General features: G+C 40.3%; 1 protein-coding gene across 6 annotated transcripts in view; it reads left to right on the top strand.

Moving 5' to 3' along the window:
* The window catches only part of LOC100866227 (glutamate receptor ionotropic, kainate 2), a 64,236-nt gene that overhangs the window by 617 nt on the left and 39,376 nt on the right, over nucleotides 1-24,243 (top strand). For 3 of the 6 annotated variants that reach the window (XM_086911856.1, XM_086911857.1, XM_086911854.1), the window contains exon 1: nucleotides 17,924-18,160. The exons of 1 other annotated variant lie outside the window; for it this stretch is intronic. The gene's annotated coding sequence lies outside the window, so the exon portion shown is untranslated. Of the gene's footprint in view, nucleotides 1-17,920; nucleotides 18,161-24,243 lie in introns of those variants that run through there. 2 more of the 6 variants (XR_015293271.1, XM_086911858.1) reach the window with 2 other exon arrangements.

Raw genomic sequence — 24,243 nt, 5'->3', positions numbered from 1 at the left:
GCGCGCGCGTTAATGTATTTTTAAAAATTCCACCGTTTCATCCCTAAAGTGAAACGCATAAAGCAAAAAAAAAAAAAATTTAAATCCAACGTCAGAAAAATCAACGAAGAAAAATATATATCTCGCTTGTTTAATTAAGAGACCGCGAATATGTATCAATACCTCAATTTTTACTTCTTTCTTTTTTTTTTTTTTTGTTCTCTCGTTCAAATATAATCGTTCAAAAAAAAGAAGAAGAAGAAGAAAAATACGATTCCACGTCGCGTTTCCACGTACTGAATATAAAATTTCCCTTCGATTCGCTCTCCCCCGTAATAAAATCATGAGAAATAGAGGACGCGTTGCTCTTAATATCTGGCAGGGGGAGAGGAGGGGGGGGGGGGGGAATGACAGGTGAATCGCATGATGTGATCGGCGTAACGCGATTTTCAAAACTATTCGAAACTATAAAATTCCGCGGGAAATCGGCTTTTGCACGCGAATTAAACCGCAGATTCCATTACGCAGAATTTTCCTGCGGGGGAAGTTCTCCCCCAAGCTCCGTTTTATTACCGTTGGCTGGCGCTCGCCTCGAGGCGACGTCCTCGCGCACCCTTTATCTCTCCCTTTTCGCTTCGACGAGTCGGGCGAAAAAAACGTTTTTAACAGTCTGAAGACACTCGACTTTCTGTCGATACGAGCCGTTTAACCGGCGGGAAGTGGTCGCGCGGGCCGCTTAGTCGGCGAATGTGTGCTTTGCGAGCCGATAAGTCGCGTGTAAAACTTGCCGAAAAAAATTACCGATCCCGTCCACGTAACGAAACTGGCCGTGTGAGACGAAGTGGAACGGAAGGATGATATTTAAGGACCAGGAATTAATCTTTTCTTGACCTCATTTTTTCATCCCCCCCTTTTTATTTTTTTCAGAAAGAGTTAAGTTAGATAGGATTTGAAAGGATTAGGTATTCTTTCTTCTCTCTTCTTTTTTTTTTTTTTTTAAAGGAGATCAATGAGCGTTTTGAAGAATCTTTTGAAGAATCGAAGAATTTCCGTTCGCGTAGCTACGATACAACTTAAATGATAATTTTCAATTTCACGTTGGAACAATGATAATAATAGGATTGTATACAGGCGTGTAATAAAGGAAAAGTTCGTTTCTCTCCTCCTATTTCGTTCATTATTTCGTATAATTGGTCGTAAACAATCGTAAATACGAAATTTTCACCTTCGTTAAATACAACCGTGAGTGTAATTGCACCCGTTTTTTTTTCCTTTTTTCTTTTTAACGAGAAGAATAAATTTTGCAATTATTACAAAACGAAACAATTACGCGAAAGATGGCAAGCCGAAATGAATGGCGTTTAATAACACACGTTAGTTTGCAACTTTGTTTGATGAACATCTGTCCAACCCCCTCCTTCCTTTGCTTCGTTTGCTCGATGAAAATAAGGTGCGGTAACGCGCATGATATTTGGCGGTATTGTTCGAACGGCTGCGTGTTCCACGAGGGGGGATACGATCGGGCGCATTGATCGGGAACTGTATGTGTTCCACGCCTGTGAAAAATATTCCGAATGCCTTTCATTCCGGTGAATTTATGACCGACACGCGGCCTCTTCTATTTCGCCCACGTAGCCCGTGGAGCTCGATGAGTACATCGAAGTTTACTTTATTGCCTCGTTCGCGCGTATCAAACGAGAGAGGATCGCGAGAACCGGCGAGCCGGAAAAATAAAATTTATAATGCGAAGTGCGTTTAAGAAGAGAAGAATGGATTCTCGAAAGCAGATGGAAAACAAATGATGGTCTTTCGATCGGATTTTCATCTTTTAGAGATACGAATTCAGATCGGTGCTAGGATTAATTATTTCGGGAAGATTGATCGTCAATAATGAATAAATCATCGTGTAGTAACATCATTGAGAATCGAAATCTGGATATACATTCGATCTCGAGAGAAATTTTGAAATTTTCGTTTCGTTCGAACGACAAATAATTGGTTGATGGATAATATAAAATAATGCTGTTGATATATTTTAAAATTAACCCAATAACAAATCCTTTGAATTATTTATTGAAGACTACGGAGACGATTACACAATTTAATTAATTTCGATATAATAAATTTTAATTACACGGATATCGTCGCCAGATAAACTCGTTAAATCAAAAATTTCAACGATCGATTTCCCAAAAGTAACAAGATCGGCTCCGCTCCCCCACCGCATCGCGGGGAAAAAGCAAACAGACCGATCCATCACTTCAACCCCGCGAAACGTGTGTATAAGCTTTTAACCGATCGCGACAAAAAACAGGTAGCTCGACCTCTAACCAACCCCCTCCTCGGGGGAGAAGGAAGACAAACACGCGAAAATCTTCAAGAAGAAAAAGGGAGGCTTCTTCTTTTCGTCCCTCCAGGCCTTCTTCCATCAAAACCGTTCCAAACAACCCCGTTTCGTCGGTTGAAAAAGAAACGAAGGCGAGCCTCGCGTGTGTACAAGCCTCGCAGCTTCGACAGTTGACGAAGAGAGCGGCCAATTCTCTATTCCCACAGAGTGTCCTCGGTGTGTCTCGCCCGTTTATCGCGCTTCATAAATCTTGGCGGGGCGTGGAACCGATGCGAGCACTGTTCCACGCGAACTGCCTCCAAGTTGCGAGCTCACTACTATTCCTCCACACTCGCCTGTCACGCGAATATCTTCCGGAATAGATAGAAAGAACCGCCCCGACTTATCGCCACCTCTAAATCCGCGTCGTTATCGAACGTGTTGAGGAGAAAAAAAGGAAAGCACCAGTGTTTTCGTTGTAACTGTTGTTGGGATCAAGCGCGTAACTGTTGCTGAAACTATTAATTATTTCTCGTTTCGTTAGTAGAGCGAGCAATTTTCAGTGTGAATATTCGAAGAAATTATTATAATAGATCCTCTTTCCCTCTCTATCCAATTAATTGTTTAGTCTTCTTCGAAAATTAAGCTTTTCTAATGATCGAAGCGGCCATTGCCATTATGTTCGAGATTTTCAAAGACTGTAAGAAACTATCTAGATCGAAATTCGAGCGAATTTCTACGTTACAAATCTTTTTCCACGTGCGTTTCGACCCGTTATATTAATCGTTTCGAGTCGAAAAATCGAGTTTCATTCGACGACACAGGAGCTGATCGTGTAATAATCATCGAAGAGGAGGAGAGCGAAGGAGATGCCAATACGGATAAGTTGCACGGAATTTGCGAAGGTGGCGGATATACCGTCGGTGCATTATCGGTAACGAGAGGCGGGCTTTCGTATAGATCAGGCGACACGGTTCGATTACGCGCCAACATCTTCCCCGTTAAATTAAATTTTCATCCGGATACGGAACGCTGCAACGTGTACGCAACGGAAAAAGGAATAGGTTGACTTCTTTTTCCTTTCCTTTTCCATATGCGCGGCATGAAGATGTAAAAAAAAAAAAAAAAAAAGAAAAAAAGAAAAAACTTGGATATCATCGATAACGAGATACGAGATGCGAGGAGTATTTCGATGCACGTTGTGGAGCTTGTTGCGCCGCAAATATTATAATCTCGCGTTGAATTGTTGAAGGATCCGAGCATGGATGATACGATGGATCGCGTGGGGTTAAGCGCGTGGAGATCGTTAGAGACGTGTATGTTTGGGAATACGAGGTACGTCGATCTTTTAAAATTTATTCAAATATCAAATAGGATATGTTGTACGTTTGCGTTGGATAATGCGCGTGGATAAAAATGTATATTTTTAATATGAGTGGTTGATGATGTAAAATGATTCTTATATGAAATTCCGCTCGCGCCAAGCGTGGAAAATTTTCGAGGGAAGTGAAAATTCTGATAGTTATGAGAAACGTGTCGATTCATATTTTATTCGATGTCGGTTCACGCGTGTAAAAAAAAAAAAAAAAAGCAAAAAAAAGACGTACGAAGATATAGTGTTTCGTTAAAAATCGAAAATTCCTTTTAGAAGGATATAGACTTTCCATGTCCTTTCGTGGCAGCGTAACATTTTATAACTTTCATAAATCGTTGCAATCGGGCGAGGTCAAACCAGCTGTTTCACGTGGCGATAAAAATTTTACCCGAGCTATTAAAATTGGCGCCAGTTACGAGGATGGTTTTCGTAATTTTCTCGAAACCGGCGTTTAATTCCGATCGAGTCGAGAATCATTTCGTTATACGACGTTGAAATTACCAATTACGAAAAGACAAAGTTCCAAGATATTATATAATTATTTATTCGCAACTCGAAGATAAAACGAGAAGCCTCTTTACAAAAAGCCTTTTATCGATTCGACGAAAATTTTATCCTCATGTCCCACGAATTCCAATTTCTTCGCATCACGTTTGACAATTCAACACCATACCTTGCTACAATACTGGATGGAAAGCCTTCCATCAATTTCCTCACAAGCTTTCTTCGATTGATCGCTGAGATCGCTATAGATCAATTCCGTGTTATCTAGAATCGTCTCTCCGATCCATAAACGATCCATAATCAACGTTATTATCTATAATACCATAAATATCGATGCACGCGTGTAATACGATTCGTACACGCACGAAGCAGAAACTACGAAACAAATTTACACATCTATCTCGACTCTCGTTATGGGATCGGGTACAATACCTTTTTGGAGAGAATTATCGGATAATTCTCCCGTTCGGATACAATTATTAACAAGGTTAACGCCAAAGGCTCTTCCTCGAAACCATCTATGGCTCAAACGTTTCGAAGCCAATAAATTGGCGAAGAGCAAAGAGCAAGAAATGCGAACTAGATTTCTTTGTAGCTCGACTTGCTTTTCTTTATAATCCGATATAATGCGAGATCTTCGGACAACCGTGGCAACCTTTGTCTTTGAGAAATTTCCCGTTACTTCTTAAAGGAGTTAAGCGAAAAAGAGAAGAAAAAAAATACTGTTCTCACAAAAAAGACAAGCCTCTGTTCAAAGGGCTCGTAACATTGAACAACGAGTTCCTTCCAACTCTCTCGCTCTCTCTCGTCGCTCCTCCTTTTCTTCGATTTTCACTATGTCGAGAATATTATACAGTTGTACATATTACCTTTTGATAACTGCGCTCTTGTCTTTGTATCGCTTTGTTTTTTTCGATTTCCTCTGTCACAGTACGTCACATGCATATTTGCGCATCAGAACGCTGATTTCAGATTGGCGCCGATGAAACGCATTCGCGTATGAAGCTGTTAACGCAACGACGATTCTGGTGCAGCTTTCACGCTCACACCAATTGTTCGTGGATCAGAGGCACGTAAATACACGAGCAGGCCACGAAGATTAACCGCCGTTCGGACGATTTCCGTACACGTGCCACTCCGCACTTGGCTCTGTTTAACGCGCGCTTTAGCTTATTCGCCGCGACTGTATCACTCGTCCCGTTAAACAACGGCCTGGATGGAAACAAGGAACGCATGGTTATCCATTTTGACCTGTCTCGATCGACCAGGTCACGTCGTCTACTTCTTCCACGGGAAGAAAAGTATCGATCGAGTCCGACGGGATAAGCTCTAAGCTGATCCCTTTTACGATTAATTCGTCTTCTAATAACTTCTTTTATTGAATGAGAAGCTCGCTTAAAAACTGCGTGAAAAAATAGCGTGAAATTTTATTGTACGATTTATCGTATCTTTATGAATACGTTCGATCTAAAAGAAAAGGGGAGAAAAGGTAGAGGATTGTAGAGGATTCGTTCCTTTTCATCTCTTCGGATCGTATTTATCAAAGAACGCGTTGACTAATAATATCATCCAGCGTGATATCATCCTTAAAATCGCTTTGTGAGGAGTCGTATTCAACGGTACAGTGGCAGATTTACTCTCTTTTGTATTATTAAAAAAGAACTTTTGAATTTGTTCACTTTGTACTCTTCTGAAAATTTTAAATTAAAAAAAAAAAAAAATCGTTAATCTCTGGTGACGAAGATCAAAGATCCCCCCTCGCTCCTCGAAAAGTTCTTCGGCTCTCGATTCGGGAAATTTTATATTCGGGAATATAAAGCGGGGGAAAAATGGGACGTGGCGTTTTTATTCAAATCCCCGCAGTAAGAAAGGAAAGTTCGTAAACAATCGCGAAATGTGCGCGTAATATTCGTATTCCCGAGGAACATCGAAAGACACTTTCCTTTTAAAAAGAGTGTCTCTTTTAACATGTTTCTATAACACCGTATTATACCCTGTTTTCAAACTTCTACGAACATTAAGAGCCACTCTTACCTCACCGATGAGGTAACCGACAATGAGTAATAGGAGAGATGTGTTGGATGAAAGGTTTCTTGTTAAAAAGTCGGGACGATAAGCTAAGAGAGGATCAATTACGGAATCACTTGTCCAAATCGAAAATTGGAACGATTAATTTAATTATGGAAAAAATTTTATCGAAACCAATAAATGGAAAAAAAGTTATTGTTACAATTATTTCGAGCCACAGATATTCCGAATTAATGGAAGTTCAATTTCATTGAAAATTAAGCGAATTAATTTATTTAATTCGGACTCGATAAGCAGCTAATTAACCTCTCAGATCACCTAACGTTTTATTAGATAAATCGTTGATCATCGATGCGCAGGTGTACAAATTTAATTAACACGGTAATAACGAGTGTTCCGGAAGCCAATTCCACGAATTATCCAGATTTTCGCTAATACGGGCGATGCTCGTAATAAAACAGCGAGATTGAAATCGTCGAGGAATCTCGACGGGAAGCGTTTGTTGCTTTCGACGTCGCACTTTATTACATTCCACTCCTCTCGAGGCGGAAACTACCCTTGAGACAATTGTTCGTTGTCTCTATAATAATGTCTGTTGGAATTCCCTTGCACCGGTATTCCTCCCCCCCCGAAAAATCAAATTTCGTTCAAATACTCTATCGAGCATTTTGATATTTCACTCGGGCACTCGCAAATATCGGGCGATATTTTCCACGACGTAATCGATGGATTTATTTCATCAACGATCGCACACGTTATGCACGCGATAATATCGAAAATTTCGTCCAGAATTTCCCCAACGCCCCAAAAACGTTTCATCTCTCGTGACGTAATGAAATCACTCTTGCTATCTTTGGGGTCGGCCCGTGCGGTTTCCTAGAACGTGTTTCATGGCGAAAGGGACGTAGCGGAACGGAAGTCGTATTTTTGATCGCTTTCGTGCTCCACTTTCGGGAAACTTATTGCGCCTTCCGCTCTTATCACGGCCCCCTAACTCTGTCAAGATTCCACGAAACTATCCATTCCTCCCCCTCTCCGCGATACAAATGTATCATCTTGGCCGCGTGTAATAAATTCGATACGAATAATTTCATCCGCTGATAAGCAGTGGAAAGTAACGTTTCCCTTTATAATATAATAATCCGCGAAATAATTAAACGAACGATCTGTCGCTTCTCTCGTACGCCACGAGATTCTAAAAGCGTGCCAAGGGACAAGTGTGTCGGGCACGTTCCAAGGAATCGGTGGACGAAGACGGTTAAAGGGAGACGAAGCGGTTTAATATTCGTGCGCTCGGTGGTTGAATTTCGAGTCGAGTTTGCCGGGTGGAATTCGGCGGCCCGTACGCAAAAGGTGGGGCGAGGCGGAGGAAAACGATGATGTATTCGTTTCCCGGATCGCCGATTATTACATTTCATATCCCGTGGCGAGAAGATACTTGGAAGATATTGGCTTTCAATTTGGGTTTGGGGCCAAAGCTTCGTTCGTTTTCGCGGCCACGGTTATCCGTGGGGAGGTGCATTCCTCGACTTCCGACGGTCGAAGTGGAATAGGCCGGAATCCACGGCGGAATGCGGATATTTTAAAGATGGACGCCACCCCTTCCTCCTCGAATAGAAGACGGTCAGATACTACGGCTTGCCGAGATTAATCGAACCGCTGCACCCTCTTCAGGTATTTTAAGTCTCGTTAACGCGCCGAATTCCTTGCCTGATCTCCTTGCGAGGCGTCACTCGATCGAAGATTTTTCACAGGAGGGTTGATTAAAGCGGAACCTCTGCCCTTGAATGTCTCGCATAACTTTTCATAACTTGTCCTGATTGTTCATCTCCATTCTCTCTCTCTCTCTCTCTCTATACAAAGTATATATAGATGGCAAAATTATAGGGGATTTGACGTATTTCTCTTTACGAGATGCTATATAACGATCGAATTGTAAACAATATGCACATCGAGAGTCAACGCAATATTCAAACTTTAAACACTAAACATATATATATCGGCTGAGTCAATAGAATATTCGAATCTAAAACACTGAACACGCAACGAGAATCAACACGACGCTTCAAATATTATTCGTGTCGATAATCGCAAAATCAAGTAAAAATAAAGAAATTCGAAAATTATCATCCGATTAAATCGATTTGCCGAGGAAATTTAATTAGACGCGAGAGAGGCGATAATTCCATTCTATACAACGGAAAAGAATTCGTTCAGTAATAAATTTTCCTTGTCGCTTTGCGACATTCTCTCTCAAAAAAAAAAAAAAAAAAAAAAGGAACAAAACGCGCGATTCGAACGAGCAGAAGATTCGAGGAGAAAGATTGCGGGCTATTCGTGTAACGACAGGCCAACAACGATTTCACTAGAATCTTGAAGGCGTATCGGTTGACACCGCTCTCGTGGGAAGGCTCTGACTGCGACATTAATATTCCCACGCGAAACGAGCTATGTCCGAACTTTCGTTCCCCACGATTTTGTTGGAAACTTTTGCCTGTGCTTTTTACGTACGAAACGCCGCTGCGACTGTGAACAATAACTCAGCGCACGGGGCCACTCAATGGTTAAAAACTGGTCGAGAAAATAATGGCCTGGCTCGGGCAGAAAATCGCGAGTCGAATGGGGGAAAGCGCGGGAAGAGAGCATAGAGGGAGCAGCATGAAAGGGACAACGGGCATTTGCAACGAGCGACAACTAGTTAGACTTTGAAAGGTAACGTTACTCACGCTTTTTCCGTTCAATTTCCGTGCTATCGAGTCTACTGCTGCGCCATGCGCCGTACCGTCTTCCCCCTCCCCAACTTTCGTTCGAAACAAACATCGAATACGCGTACTAACGTGACGACATTGGGCGCGTGTAAGGCGGAACGGAGAGAATCCGAAGCAGTCGTTTGGAATTTTTCCCCACCGACGGGAGGAGGATTACTTAGAATTCAATCTGCATATCAAACTTTTCTCCTCTTCCTCGTCCATTATCATATTTCTCCGTGGATTTTTCCGATAAAGAACGAACTTACGAGATACGTTACACGTTCGAATTTGCGCGAGTTTGGTTGGTAAGGTAATTTGGACAGCGAAATTATTTTTTTTTTAAAGAAAAACGAAAATACTTGGACGAATGTGAAAATGTGAATCGGATACATCTTCGTCAAGTAGATTCAAGCGTCGTTGATGAAATACACGTATATATACGGTTGTATACGGAGAGTATGCGATATCGTACGATCATCGATCTTAAATTCGACACTTATATAAAGACAAACCGTAGCGAAAGGTACAAGGTGTAAAGATAAATCGCCGAGACTTGTCCGCGAGGAACACATATTTCAAAAGATGCAATTTACTTCCAGCTTTAATCTTTCAGCTTGTAACACTTTATTCAAGGAACCAACGGGTGAAAACGTTGCAATTTATTTCGTGGAAACAAAGCAACCGACCATTCGTCTTCCGTGTATAAAGAATTATTAAAATTTCCCGTTCGCTCTTCGTTATATTTTTTTTATTGTCGTTCGAAAAAAAAAAAAGAAAAAAAAGAAAATGGTATCGTCGATAGCATCATAACGTTTCATCATTTCGTCGAAATATCTCAACTTTCACGTTTAACTAATTACACGACAGGGGGATGATATCGTTGCTCGTTATCCAAGAATCTATATATATATATTCGCCTCGTCGTCGTTTCGTTTTACCGTATGGCGGATTTAAAGCACGGGATTTAAATTGGCCGCGAAAATATCGAGACACGATATTTCAGCGAGTTCCGTAACGAGGAAGAATAATTCGGTTTTAATTTGAAAAAAAAAAAAAAAAAAAACCGGGTCGAGAGCCGGTTTCGCGTGTTTTCCGTATCTTCTTCTCCGCCTTCAATGCGCGACTGTGTGTACACGGAAAATCGTTATATATAATCTTAAGAAAGAATCGTCTTCTTCGCGTGTAAAAGAAACTGTATTCTCAAAAGAGGATTTCTTCAAGCCTCTTTCTTTTTCGATAAGGTAAATCAACAAGTAATGCTCGGGATGAAGAGAGTTTTTTTCTTTTCGAGACGAGTCGAGTTGAAAATAAACTGAATTATCCTCTGACGAGGTATGGATCAGCATCGCGAAGCTTATAAATTCCAACGTGTTTCCTTCGTGTAGAGCGGGAAAATAAAACGATCCTTCTTCTCTTTCGAATGTAATGTTTCGACGATATTTATTGGATCAAAGTGTACAAAATTTCTTCTAATTTCCTTGGAAGACAAGAGAAAATACGATTATCTGTGGGAAACGAATATTGACTTTTAGATGAATAATTTAAGGAAAAATAAAAATAAAAATTTTGAACAGTGCAGACTCTTATTGGAGATAATATAAAATACACACGAGATAATTGCGATCTAACTTCAAGATCACGTTGATTAACGAGAGATTGAATTTGGAATATTATATGGAAATTTGGTTGGCCTCGCGGTATATTCACCGTTGATTTTCGAGCCATCTTACCATAATTTTTACCATAGTCGTTCAGTCAACACATCGAATCTTTGGATCTACGGGAACAATGATGCGAAAACCAATAAAAACCACAGAGTATCGGAAAATGCCCGCAGTTAGAGGTTTTTATGGATTCAAGAGAAAAACTTTATGGCGTCGATATCGCGTTTTCCTTGCCTGCCTTTCTTTCTTTTTTTCCTTTTTTTTCTTTTTCATTTTATTTATCGCATATGCCGCCCGCGGATGAATTGCAAAATATAACAAAACACGGTCGGTTTCCTTGTTACTTTTACCAGCGTGAATCAAAAACGCGATATTTGCAATTTAAGATAATGCAAATTTGCGGAAAAACGCATGTGTTGTCATTAAAAATTTTCGCAAAACGTGAACGCGATCGAAATTTTATTTCTTTTCGTTGTTTTTCTTTTTCGTTATCGAATTCCACATTAAAATTCGGATGTAACGAACGGGAAGAAATTAGCGCAATGTTATGACTCTTTAATTAAACGTTTATGAATCACGCAAATAGTGAACGAAATGGAATTCGATAAACACAGTGCCAATGTAATTAACTAATAAATTTGTGTCCGAACGAACATAGATACACGGGCTCGTACAAGAGACGTTTGTTGCAACTGCAAACGTGTACATTAATTGCTTCACGGTTTAGCTCGCTTTACATAATTATTCCTGCAATAAAATATCAACGTAATTGTTGCCAGTACAATAATACGGTTCCCGTTCCGCCGATCGTTAACGAACTGCAAACCGTCCACGGTTTGCACGAGCGTGGCTGTCTTTCATAAATTTTGAATGACGAAGATACCGACGACATCCCGATAGAAATCGATCTGTGACGTATTGTGTCACTTTTTGTAGAATCGTTACGAATTTCAATAAACCGTTGTATAAATTATTCCAACGGTGGAACAATTTATCCAATCCATCATTTCTCGTGTTGTTTCCAACAAGCGTCGGTTATATGCAATACACGGTGTTCACAGACTCGTGATCAAAAAGTTCGCGTCTTATTTTCGTATCACTTAAACTTAAAGAAGTCTCTCTTTCTCTCGGATATATGGAAAATTAAACGAGGAATTACGTGAAATGGTGTTTTAAATAGCGACCCAGTTTTACAAATTCCATTTCAAGTGGTTGACACGCGTATGACCGAGTGTATTATTTCGCTCTAAAGGGGAAACTTACACCTTACGTGCTCGAAAATTGAAAAATTATTATAGAAATTTTTCGAAAGATAAATTCGAAGAAATTTACCCAGTGTCTCGATCCCTAATCTCTTTCGATCGTTCCATCGTTTTTTCCTCCCGTAATCTTCAGATTTATTCCTCTCATCATCGTCGAAAAACGATCGACGATATTTCGTGGCAATCGATCGTCCCATTTCTACACACATTATTCCATCATGTTAATAATCCGTCCCTTGATATCTCTCGGCATAATAGACACACAATTCCCCTCCCTGTTGCGAGGAGAATAATCCACGCGGACTTTCCATTCTCCTCTCAGAGCCATAGAAGAAACGATAGAAATTCTGGGGCGTCGGCCGACAAATGCCCCGTCATTTCGCGTCCAATTTCTCGTTAATTCGCGCGGATCGTTCCCTTCCCGTTCAGTTTCTCAGTTCGTGGAATAATTGTGGATCCCAAATTGCGCCATTATCGCGCAACAATTTTTCCCTCCCCCCGCGATACGGTTGTCGAGTGAGACGAAGACCGGATCGCTTCGTCCTCCCCCTCTCTTCCCCTATAAATACACCACCGGGGAGGAAAGAACGATTTCGAGCAAGGCCGCGAATTAAGCGCATTAAAGGAATATAATAATAAAAAGAAAGGAGGAGAGGGAGGATGACTTTCGTTATTAAAAGCCACGAGTCAATCTCCTCGTCCTGGCAAACTTTTGCCCGGCAAGGCGGAAAAATTTCCACCGCCCCTCTTCCGCCTCGGGGGCCTCGCCCGTTTAAGTCGCGCACATCAGAAGCTACGACTATTAAGGAACAAAAGGCGAGGGAAAGGGGGGGGGGCGAGGGGCGCACTTAGGGATACGGGGAGGAGGGCTGGAAATGAAGGAACGGGTGAAAGAAACTCATTGCTGTGGGGCGAGGGGGTGTGGAAAATGAGAGAGGGAGGTGGAATAAGGATAAATATTAAATGGAACTGTAAAGGGGGAGAGTGGAAAGTTGATAGAGATGGAGGACGAAAGGAGAGGGCGGGTGATAATGTAAAATGTATCTGAAGAGTAAGGAGGGAGGAAAGAGGAGGATATGGTAAGGCTCGTCGTGGTAAAAGAAAAAAAAAGGGGGGGGGAGGAAAAGAAAGAAAGAGAAGGATCAAGGGTGCGATGTGGTTGGTAAGGAAGAAACAAATGTACGCGTGGTGGAAGGAGAGGCGGAAGGGGAAACGTTGTTGAATTAGCGTTGAAGGAACGAAAAGCGAGCGAGACGAAAGGGAGGAGGAGAAAGAGAGGAAGCCGTAAAGTCTGGTCACGGGAATTTCATATTCCCCTTCTTCTAACGCCACTAACCAGAAGGGAACTCGAGGGCGAGGATCTTAAACTCGAAAGTTTACCCGCTCAAGTGGTTTACCCTGTTGCGATCTATGCCCTCGCTCGCAATTTACAAGTCTTTAAATCGTGCAGGAGAGAGAGAAGGGTTGTTTCCAGGTGTTGAACACTTTGCCCCCTACCTATGAGTTCCCTCCTCTCTCCACGTATTTCCCTTTTTCTTCATTTTTTCCTCTTTTTTAATCGTTTCGTGAGAAAAAAGAAAGCTGAAAAAAGGCGAGACATCTTGACCTCCTTGGGGGAAAATATGTAATAACGAGAAAAGTTATTTAAAAAAAAAGGCTATTCCCTCGCTGATCTTTCCAATTCCAAAATTTTCTTAGTGATCTCTTTTAAAAAATCTCGTTTGGAATATCCTTTCTCTCTCTCTCTCTCTTTTTCTTTCTCGAGATAGTAGCAATTAGAGGAAGCTTTCGTTTCGAGCGGAAAACAGAGCATTCAATCATAAATTCCAGTCCCAAGCTCAATCCCATTTGTTTTATGAACTTCGTTTTACGAAGTGGAATTAACTGCCGTTGCTATCTTAATCCAGTGGAATAAAATAAGGCAAGTCTTTGCGTGTTCACGTGATCGATCACGTGACAAGGCGGTCGATCAGCCGAGACCCGGAAGAAAAGCGTTGGACCACCGTGATTGATAGTCAAAAAATAGGAAGGTGTTCGCACGTGGCAAAGCTATTAAGGCGGCCAAGTTAAACGAGCTTGTCCGTTCTGTTATGAAACGAAAAAGCTTTATCCATCCATACAAGACGTTATGTCCAATATGCAATATCCGATTTTGGACGTAATTCGAAATTATTCCCGCTTTATTTTTTTTTTTCGCTTATATAAAAATATAAACGCATAACAAATCAAACGAATCTCGTAATAAACAATTTTCACCGACACGCAAAGCTGTAAAGCTTCGATTAACCGATGATGACGCGGAAGGTGGTCGATCCGCTGAAACATTATCCATTTTAAAGTTCATTTTTCGCTCGGCATGCGAATTCGTTAATCGTGAATTATTAATGCATAAACAGAGTGTTCCGATTCAATTGCATTCAGATTTATTCGTACGATGAATTAATGCTTTTACAAACACGGTCGAGTAACCGAGTTTCTGTAACTCTACGCGCGTTTGAAACGCTGGTCATCACTAATACCCTCTCCCACGATGATCAAATAATACGATGAATTCGTTATATTTTTTCCTTTATATATTCTCTCTCATTTTCCATTTCCATAACTCCTTCTCTTTTTCTTTCTCTCTCTCTCTCTCTTCTAACATCTACAAATCGTTGGTGAAATCATTTTCATTTCATTCGGAAGAACGAAAGACGCTGATTCGATTTTACGATTCGATTCGAAACGACGCGAATCCCTGAAGTTCGGATGAGGCAGCAATCGTCTCGTTTCAGATCGAAGCTAAGTACGTGTATTACGATAAATTCAACTTACTGTCGTTGGAAGTTCAACTGTTTTCCACTTCTCGTCAAATTCAACGGCGGATAGAGCGCATAAAGTTTCGGACAAACGAGTACCACGACGCCAACCAGGTGTATTTTGAAACAACGGGTTATCTTGACGCGGGTCTGAACTAAACGCGAACAACGTGTTCGTGAAATATCGAAACGGTATTATGAAAAGAAAGTACGTAGTACAATATTGTGTTGTACAATACAAATGATAAATTCCATTCGTTCTTAATAATTTTCTTCAAGATTCATCGTGACAATTTCCAAAATTAACAACATCTCCGTCGAGCTCTGTCTCGACAAAACAGGTATATTCATAATCACGAGACAAAATAATTGCTAATTAAGTTCGATTAATCGAATCTAATGTCGAAAATTCGATTTCATTCTTCCGACCACGGTTATTAATTAATTAATTAATTAATTAATTCTCTCGTCGCCCGTTCCTCTTATTTAATCGAACATTCCCCACCCTTTCCTCGTTCCGTGCCTCTCGACGCACGAAATTACACGGAGAAAAACTTGCCGCAATCTTGCCGCAAAAAACTTTGGCGCGAGAATTCTGTGAGCCGACCTGTGATATAGTGGGATCGAGCTTTAATTTTCGCAGGGTGGCGGTGTGCTCAAAATTTCCATCCAAGTTTTACAATTCCTGGGGCCGCCTCCCCCTCCTCCCTGGTAACCAATGTGAATCACGATGAAACAATCGAAAAGTTAACGCTGGTAACTACCCCGACCGAGAAAATTACGTTCAGGGGCGAAACTTGCAACGTGTTGGAAAAAGAGGGCCGTTGTTGCAAATTGTTGAACTATAGCTGCGCGACAACGCCGGAGATTATACGTAAATTCGATAAGTTTCGATAAAGCGAGATTAAGCTAGCGAGTCACGAGAAACTATACATACACGCTTGCAATGAACTTATTAAATATTAAACCGTGCCCGATATTTTGAATCTACTTGATTGTATTACACGCTTGTATTACCTACTTTCTTGATTGACTCTGGTTAAAAGTTAAGAAGATAATTGTACGTAAGTTTTACCAAAGGCAAGAGAAAAAGATCGATCTTACCATCGTACACCTTGTTTTCAAACAAACGCAAGGAACCTGTGCCAAAGAAAAAGCAGAACACTGGTTGCTAAACCGTGAAATAAATATCGTGAGATATCCACGAAATTTCATTTCATCTCTGAAGAGTGACAAACAAAGAGAATTAGACGTAAGTAAGTAACGTGATGTCGTTGCAGCACACGTCAAACCAAGCCAACCGCGCATCGTCACAAAAATAATTTGCATTGTCGCTCGGGGTGTACACGCCGCCTTTGAGAACGTTTCCTCCCCTTTCCCGATCCTTACGAAAGTAGTTTCACTTAGAGGCGACACCGAGACCTCTGCAATTCCACTCTTCCCCTCCCCAGAAAAGTTGAATTTCCGCCTCGACGATTTTTTTAAAAAAAAAAAAAGCGTAATCCTCGTTAAATTATATCCTCGCGTATAGTGTCGCGGCTTCCTATATTAAAAGGTCAAAGTTACTTTTAACTTTGACACACGGTTAATGGAGGACCTCGACTTGGAGTAATTATAGAATAGCCAACGCCTGCAATTAACTCGAGACTGCAGACGGTGTGAACGTATATCCGCCATCCACGTGTGTGTTTGTTTTTGCAATTAACCAATTAGCGCGAGTGTCTACCGGCCTCGGTGGGGGGAACAATGAAAATGCAATTAACCGTCGCGTAAATAAATAATAGGAGGAACGGGGTTGTCGAATGTATAGGGAACTTATCATCGGGAATTCCCCGTAATCGCGGGTTAATTACTCCCAGATGGCGCTTCCGCACCGCGAAGCACTTTGGGATTGATGAACTCCTCGCCTCGCGTTTCCACAGTTGCCGAGAGTTTCTCCTCCACTTCCATTCGACGATACATTCCTTACATTATACAGCTTTGAATTTCCACGGTTGATGGAATAACTGTTTCGAATCGTTTCTTTCACAATATGCGATTTTGATCGAGTTTTAATCCTAAACTCGAATCTTACGAATTTTATTTGCGTCGAGATGCAAGAAGATGGAGACTTTGATATGATGTAAAATTTTTTCACTTACAGGAAGTCGGTTAGGTTGTTTCGAAAGAAATTTAGATCAGAATTCCAGAATCGTTTTACACCATTTTTCAGTGGTTCGGATACGATCGCGGTTTTTCATATTTTCGGCCTCGTCGTAACGCATTTGCGCTTCATTTCACAAGTCCCTTCCACTTTCAATTTCGTACGCTTTACACGTCCAATAAACGACGATGGTACGTTACTCACCATCATCAAAGATAAAATATTGCCACGCTTATTCCTCCCGTAGCACAACGTTTTACCAAGTTAAATTAATTACACGATCAAAATACACATTCCATTCATCGTTCGAGCATTTTTTATTATTCCATTACTGTCTAAAATTTGCTCGGTTCATTCACTACACTTCTGTCCTAATAATAGTTTCAATGAACGTTATGAGACTTTGTTAATGCAGTTTCAATGAACTATTTGGACACGTTCCAACCGTATTTAGATACCGAACAACGTACCGATTATCGGGGAATTGATAATTTTAAAATATTGAACGGGGAGATCGATGAACAAGATCTTGCCTCACCGATCCAACAATCCCAAAGTAGTCTAGTAATAACCCAGTCACATACGTTCAATATCAGTATTTTTAAAACGATTCAACCGCAACTATTCCGAGGCGAAAACTCAAGCGAGGCGTGGAACGTGGAAATTGGACGAAAATAAATACGCCTCCGCGCGTAAGACGACCACGTGCCACCGCCATCCAATTAATCCAAAGGAAACGGTTTCTTTTCGTTCTCTTCTCCGCGAAGCCGAGTGCGCGAAAAGCGGCCGGCGCAATTTATAATTCAACGACGCGGTAATTTTACGTGGAACAACTAAAAGCACTCGGCGCCGCGTAATAAGTTTCGTAATTGGCGCCGGCGTGGAAATTTTTTTAATCGAATTTCTTCCGATTCGCCCTTCCCTTCCCTTCGAATTCGATCGGGCGAGGCGAACTCTCGAGCACCGACGAAAAAGAAAGGAAAAGGAAAGGAAGGAATGACGGTGGCGATTGGCGAAGAGGATCGCGAGCGTGTCGAGGCGTTCCTCGAGGCGGGCGACGTCGACGCGCGTATTTAGGCTGGTTCCACGCTAAATTTAAATCAGTTCGTGGCGGGGCTAGCGAACACGCGACTTACTCCGCGCCGCGTTCTCATCGATTTCGACGCTCTTCACGGTGTCTTCGGCTGATTCGAGAAACTTCTGCTGCGGGATCACTCCCCGGGATTATTGGTTGCCGCTGCTTCGATTTCCTGCCTCGACCGGATCGGATCGAGAGATGGAAGAATGAAAGGGTGCGCGAATCCTCGTCGTCGCGCGGATCGAGTAATTAGGTAAGTGGTTCTCTCTCCGCCCGTTTTCCACCGTTGCTGCGTATTTGTGGCGCTCGGAAAATCGGGATTCTCGGCTGTGCGTTCGGCGAAACACGCGTTTCTTATCGGTTTAATAATTTCATCGAACGTAGTGGAGGCCACATATAGCAGCCGAGAATACACGCTGTCCTTCGACGCCGTGTAATTTCGAAAGAATCACGCTTCGCGTGGGGAGGGAAAAAGTTTCGATAGCGTAACCGATTGTGGAAAACGAAAATTTCGTTTGGCGACTGAAAATATTTTCGAAAACGGTTCTCGTAACGTTGTTGTCAAACAACGCTTGGAAAGAGAAAAGTATTATGAAATCGGACGAGCTCGTTCGCCAGAGAAAATCGCGAGGATGTCGGTCGATAGCTGGGGAATTTTCACTCGGTGGTTTTTAACATCTGCCTTTTTTTCTTAACCATCTGTGATTCCCCTTTGTGCCGAGTTCAGCCGCGATTAAGCTTTAATTCGATCCGTAAGTGCCGCACTCAGATCCTCCTATTATCCATAAATTTATAGCCTATCGATGTAAAAGGGTGGATTAAGTTAAGGGGAAGATAAATGTAAATTATCGACGAAAGGGCTGGAAGCCTGGTAATAATGTATCCATTGATCAAGGAACGAGGGAGGAAAAGATCGAGCGGATCGATGGAAGAGCATTTGTCGTATTTGTCGGTGAAAAATTAACTATAGATAATGGAAAATCGCGAATAACAATCCGAATTTTATCGCGAACGAAATCCTGGCACGAGCCTCGAGAGGTCATAGATCTTCAAAAAAAAAAAAAGAATAATTTTCCAATTCTTTAAATTTATAAGCACACAGCTTGTTTTTCGTTCTCGAGGGAAGACTGTATACGAAAATTCCAGATCTTTGTTCCAATTATTTCCCCCCAATTTTATTATTAAAAATCAGTTCCCGTGCATTGAGTATCGGTTAATTGGAACGTTTCCTCCATTCCTTCCATTGTTTTCATTAACGTCGCTAATTTCATCCAATTTCATGCCTCATATCGCGATAAGAAACCGAAGCCTCGTGAATTCTTCCCGAATCTCGTGCCTTTCTTCGCCCTTTCGACTTCCACTCGACTCGAGTGTACGTTCGCACGAAGGAGCCGAGCACGAGGAGATGATCTGATATTCGTACGAAACCAGCAACGAACATCGATGTACATTGAAAATTGAAAAGAGAAGGCTGCTCGATGAACCTAGACCCCCTAGATTCGATCTAGCTGCGAAGGTGTATCGAATCGAGGCTCGGGATCAACGACCACCGCCCCTTTCACCCAATTTTTGACCCGATCCAACTCGAATCCAACGCGAGTATCTCACGCTGGATTGGAAACACGAAACACGAGCGTTGCGCTCGCTACGGAAAAAAAAAAAGGAGCCGACTTTATGGTAGTGCGCGCATCAGCCACCTGTTTTTAACCAGCAGTTTCCCATGGCCCGGATATTTTCTTGTTCCGCCGTTTTTCCTCCCTTATTTTATTTCGTAATTTGCTTTCCAGCCTGATTTCTGTCGGTGAAAAGTAAATTAACGAACGCTTCGTGTACGCAAGTTTCGTGTTACACTTGGCGCGTATTGGTAAAATCATTTCTTTATTCGCGAGAATCCGATCTCGGATAAATAACGAACCGAATAACGTGGCTCGTGGATTCGATTTGTCGAATTCGACGAAAACTTTCTCCCCGTCCGACGGATAAAAAAATTTAATTATGGCAGTTAAAAGGGCTGGATTTGAAAGGGCGATTGAAAGAACGTGTGCATAAACTCGTTTCGACGTTCTCCAAACATTTTGAACCTGTATGAAAATTTCTCTCGCGATGGAACGATGCAAATCACTCGGAAATTTCAGCATGAATTGAATTAATTCGTGGAAAATACAACGCAATTTTGGATTTGTTTAGATTTAATTTAGATTTCTTCGATCCCGAGGAGGAGGAGAAAATAGGTGGAAGGTGGGGGCGAACGAGTCAGTTAACACCCTTTAGACCCGACCAGGAGCACGCCACGAGGAAAATATTGCGAATGTTGGTGTCAAAGGATTGAAAACGGTAGAAATTTCACAGCCGTTTACGCCCTCCTCCCCCGTGTAAAATGGTGCGCGTTCGAGGTTTGACTGGCTGGTTTTTAGGAACTGGCTGTGAAACGAAAAACGGTCGTGCGCGTTTGTTCGTGTCCCGTTCGAAAGTTGCAGTTTTCCGTCGAATTTTCACGCGAACGATAAAAATATCCGCGATATACTGCGTATCCGCGCCTTCGAGCCGGAAATATTTCGATTCGATCGATTAAATCTCACCGTGTAATATCGTCCGATACGTATCTCGAGCAGCGGACGAATTTTATTTTTCTTCGATTCGGGGAGAAGTGATCCGCGAAATCTTCGTTACTCTCCGTTTTACCGGCGGATTTAATGATTATTAATTACAGATAAATCCATTCTGCTCTGCTTTTAACCGATATTACACTATCATCACTCGTGAGAGATTTTGATCCATCGATTGGAAATTCGACTATTGTCTGTATTCACTGTTTAAACGAAGCAGAGATTTGGATTTAAGAAATGTAATTTTTCTTTTTTTCTTATTAACGTCGATTTTCGATCATGAATTATTGCTAATCGTGAAATTGCTGGTTTCGATAATTAATCGAACGATGTTTCGAAGGATCACATTCTACTTTTCTAAGGATTGGTGACTGGTGCAGAGACAAAGAGAAGGATGAATTTTTCACGTGTCATCCAAGCGCCATTTGTAAACGAGTGTGCGCAAAATAGAGCGAAAAGAACGGTGAAAATAGTTCTTTGATCGGTCAACTACGACATCGTGTTCTTGGAAACGAATATGGCCGAACGGTGCGCTCTACGAATTTTGCTTACAAGCGAAACTCATTTATTCGTCGTATATATATATATCTTTATCTTTGTAACTAATTTATTTAACTTGGTAAATTGCAAGCGCAGCAAGCTTGTGAAATATAATAATTTTCACGAGACTGCTACTACGATAATAATACACTCTCTTCCACCCCAATTCATATATTTTACTTTATCGTCTTCTACTTATCCACAATGTCTGGTATACCGGTATTATTATCTCCATTATATTAGCACGTCGGTCTATTCACTAATAAAATTCGTGACAACCGAGATTTATTTCCACGAAATGACAACTGCATTCTTCTTTCGCGATCATCCATTTAACATTTATAACTACAAACATTAACCGTTGATTAATCCCGAAATATATTAAATTCAATTTATCAAAATAAACTTATTATATTCAACGTTGTTGATTAGAAAAACTTTTTTTATTCTTTCCTGGACGAATAAAACAGAGAAGATACATTGGAACATTGGAGAAGTGTCGCTATGTATATATCTTTGAACTATTAAAACGAACAATTTATCAAAAGTTTCGATCGGAAATTTTTAAGTCGTTACAACTCTCGTGAAACTTTTCCCCTGTACTTTCTTTTTTTTTATTCGCAAAATACGTTTTCGTTTTACATCGTTTCCTCAACTTGTCTTTACACGATTGTCAAAACGATTGCAAGAAATTCAATTTCTCGAAAAGATATCTCTTACAATTCTTACATCTTGTAAAAGAATTCTTTAAAAAAAAAGAAAAAAAAAATTGACAAACTTTCTACGATACGCCATAATCACAGGGAGCAAAGGCAAGAGGTTATCCGGCGAGAATTCGATTTTTGAACAGACGTTTCTACGAGTAACGCTGCAATTAACTTCGATCTCTCGAATACGTCGAAATACGAAGAATGCGTGAGAAGTACACACAACGTACACACAATGGTCGACTGCCAATTTCAAGTTTCGGAACGAGAGCTGGTAATTGGAGAAAGAAACGAGAGAAGTTTTTCCGTATAAATGCTCCGAAAAAAAAACTTCAATTTCATTCAGCTAAAATTTTCGAGATAAAAGGAAACGAGCAATTAAGAGAGATGGAACGATGAAATCAACGAAATAACCATCAAATCTATTTCTTGATACGGTTCGATTCATTTTCATTCTCCAGGTGTAACTGTTTCCCTCGATTCCAATTTTTTTTTTTTTTTTTTTTTTATTATCACAAGACACATCGGCAATGGCGCTTCTCGTGAATGAAAGGAAAGAAATAAGAAAAAAGAACGAATGTTAATTTTACGAGGATACGAAGGAACAACAACAAAGGGCGTTGAGAAATTTCGCGAATTAATTATTCGAAACCGTGGAATTATGATTATACGGTCGTTGGACGGTGGTGAATATGAATAACATTAATTTATTTCGCGTGAAAAAGAATTCACGCTTGTTCGTTCGATATACGAATTATTACCTCGCAACTTGAAACGCGAAAAATGTACATAAAATGTACGAATGATACGAGCGAAATCGAAAAGAAAGAATTGAAATAATTGCGTGTATAAAATTTCAGTTTCTTTTTAAATTATCATTTAAAAAAAATATAATAATTAATTAAATGGGAAAAGCTGTTTCAGAAGAAGGACGTGGCATCGTTGAAAACTTGTTTAACAACCACTTCTCAAAGTAAAAAATGTTTGATAAAAACGAAAGAGCAAAATAATCCAACAACGATATATTGTACAATATATTATGAAATTCTTTTAGAATTTATTGCTTCTCTTTTAATCCTAAAACTTTCATTCAATTTTATTCCCTGCATTAATTACAATCTTATCTTTGGCGCTCTTAAATTCTACTATAACTAACAATAATAATGAATTAACATTAAGAAGACACGTGTCATAAATTTTAAAGGATATAATCAAGCGATGTAAAATTTGTCGTGTTCAATTAAATTAAAAACTTTCGCGTATCATGTATCATCAGTAAAGGGAATTAACATTTCGTGAAATTTAAACTATTAATTAAAACAATAATATTAGTTCAATTATACTTGGAGAGCTATATACCTCGATCAGATAATTCGATTCTCCAATCGCGACTCTCGTCTTCCAGTATTCCATCTATATAATCCGTACGTAACCACCCCCAAAATTTCACAGAATCAGTGATTCGGCTTCCCTCTCGTTTATCTACGAATACCAGCCCAATTCGCATGCTTCGACGAACGAGAACTTTCATCGTTGAGAACAACTATTAAGGAACGGAATATCAGTGATGATAATTGCGATAAAGTCGATATAGAGGGTGCATGCTTAAATGTAAACCGGCGGAGTTGCAATCCAAAACAAAGCTCGAGCGGGAAATGAAAGTGTCAATTGAATGAATTTTAAAATCGGTCAATTACAGTTTTCCCAAAACCGTCGATGAAACATCGTCTTTCATCCTAACTAAGTTGATACAGATTTTTCGACGAAGAATGTTTCTGATGAAAATCGAGAACCTCCGCTTGTTGGTCTTTTCTCGTCTTGATTTTTTTTTTCTCTCTCTCTCTGAACTCGAATCAGTTCGTCGATATGGAAAATTGCCAATATTTTCCAGTGAAATAAACTTTTTGAAATTCGTCGATTATCAACTTTCGCTTACATTTTTATTATTCGTCCTTTTATTATTTCACGTGTCGTGAAACATTTTGTCAAGAACAGAATATCCAGTTTTATGGAATTTGGAAATAATAAACGCGGAATATTAAAATTTTCAAAAACATATCAATGAATAAAATTCGTATACACACGATTAATTTTCGTTCTTTATTATAAATTATAACATCCGTTTGGAATTCTTCCCGATCGAAAATTATTTTGTAAAATCTTTCATTCCCTTTTTCTATCAACGATTTAATTTAATCGTTTAATCGTTCGATTTCTATTATTCGATTAATATAAATTTTTAGAATTGATATTTCGTGGGATCTATTATTTTATTTATTTTATAAATGAATTCGATTTTCATTTCATCGATTCCGATCTCGTGTTTACCATCGAACTATATTTCATCGATTATCGTTGTAAAAGCGAGGATCTAAAGATCAATCGCCGAGCGAAATTTAAAAAAATTACTATCACTTTTCACTTTATCACTCGTGCTATGAACAAAAATAAAAGAACGTGAAATCTGCGATTCCATTTGAAAC

The sequence above is a fragment of the Apis florea genome, unplaced genomic scaffold (genome assembly GCF_048593485.1).
Source record: "Apis florea isolate Af1SG1 unplaced genomic scaffold, ASM4859348v1 contig_3367_pilon, whole genome shotgun sequence".
Taxonomy (NCBI): domain Eukaryota; kingdom Metazoa; phylum Arthropoda; class Insecta; order Hymenoptera; family Apidae; genus Apis; species Apis florea.
The sequence above is the reverse complement of the archived record's forward strand: the minus strand, read 5'-3'. Positions and strand labels throughout refer to the sequence as shown.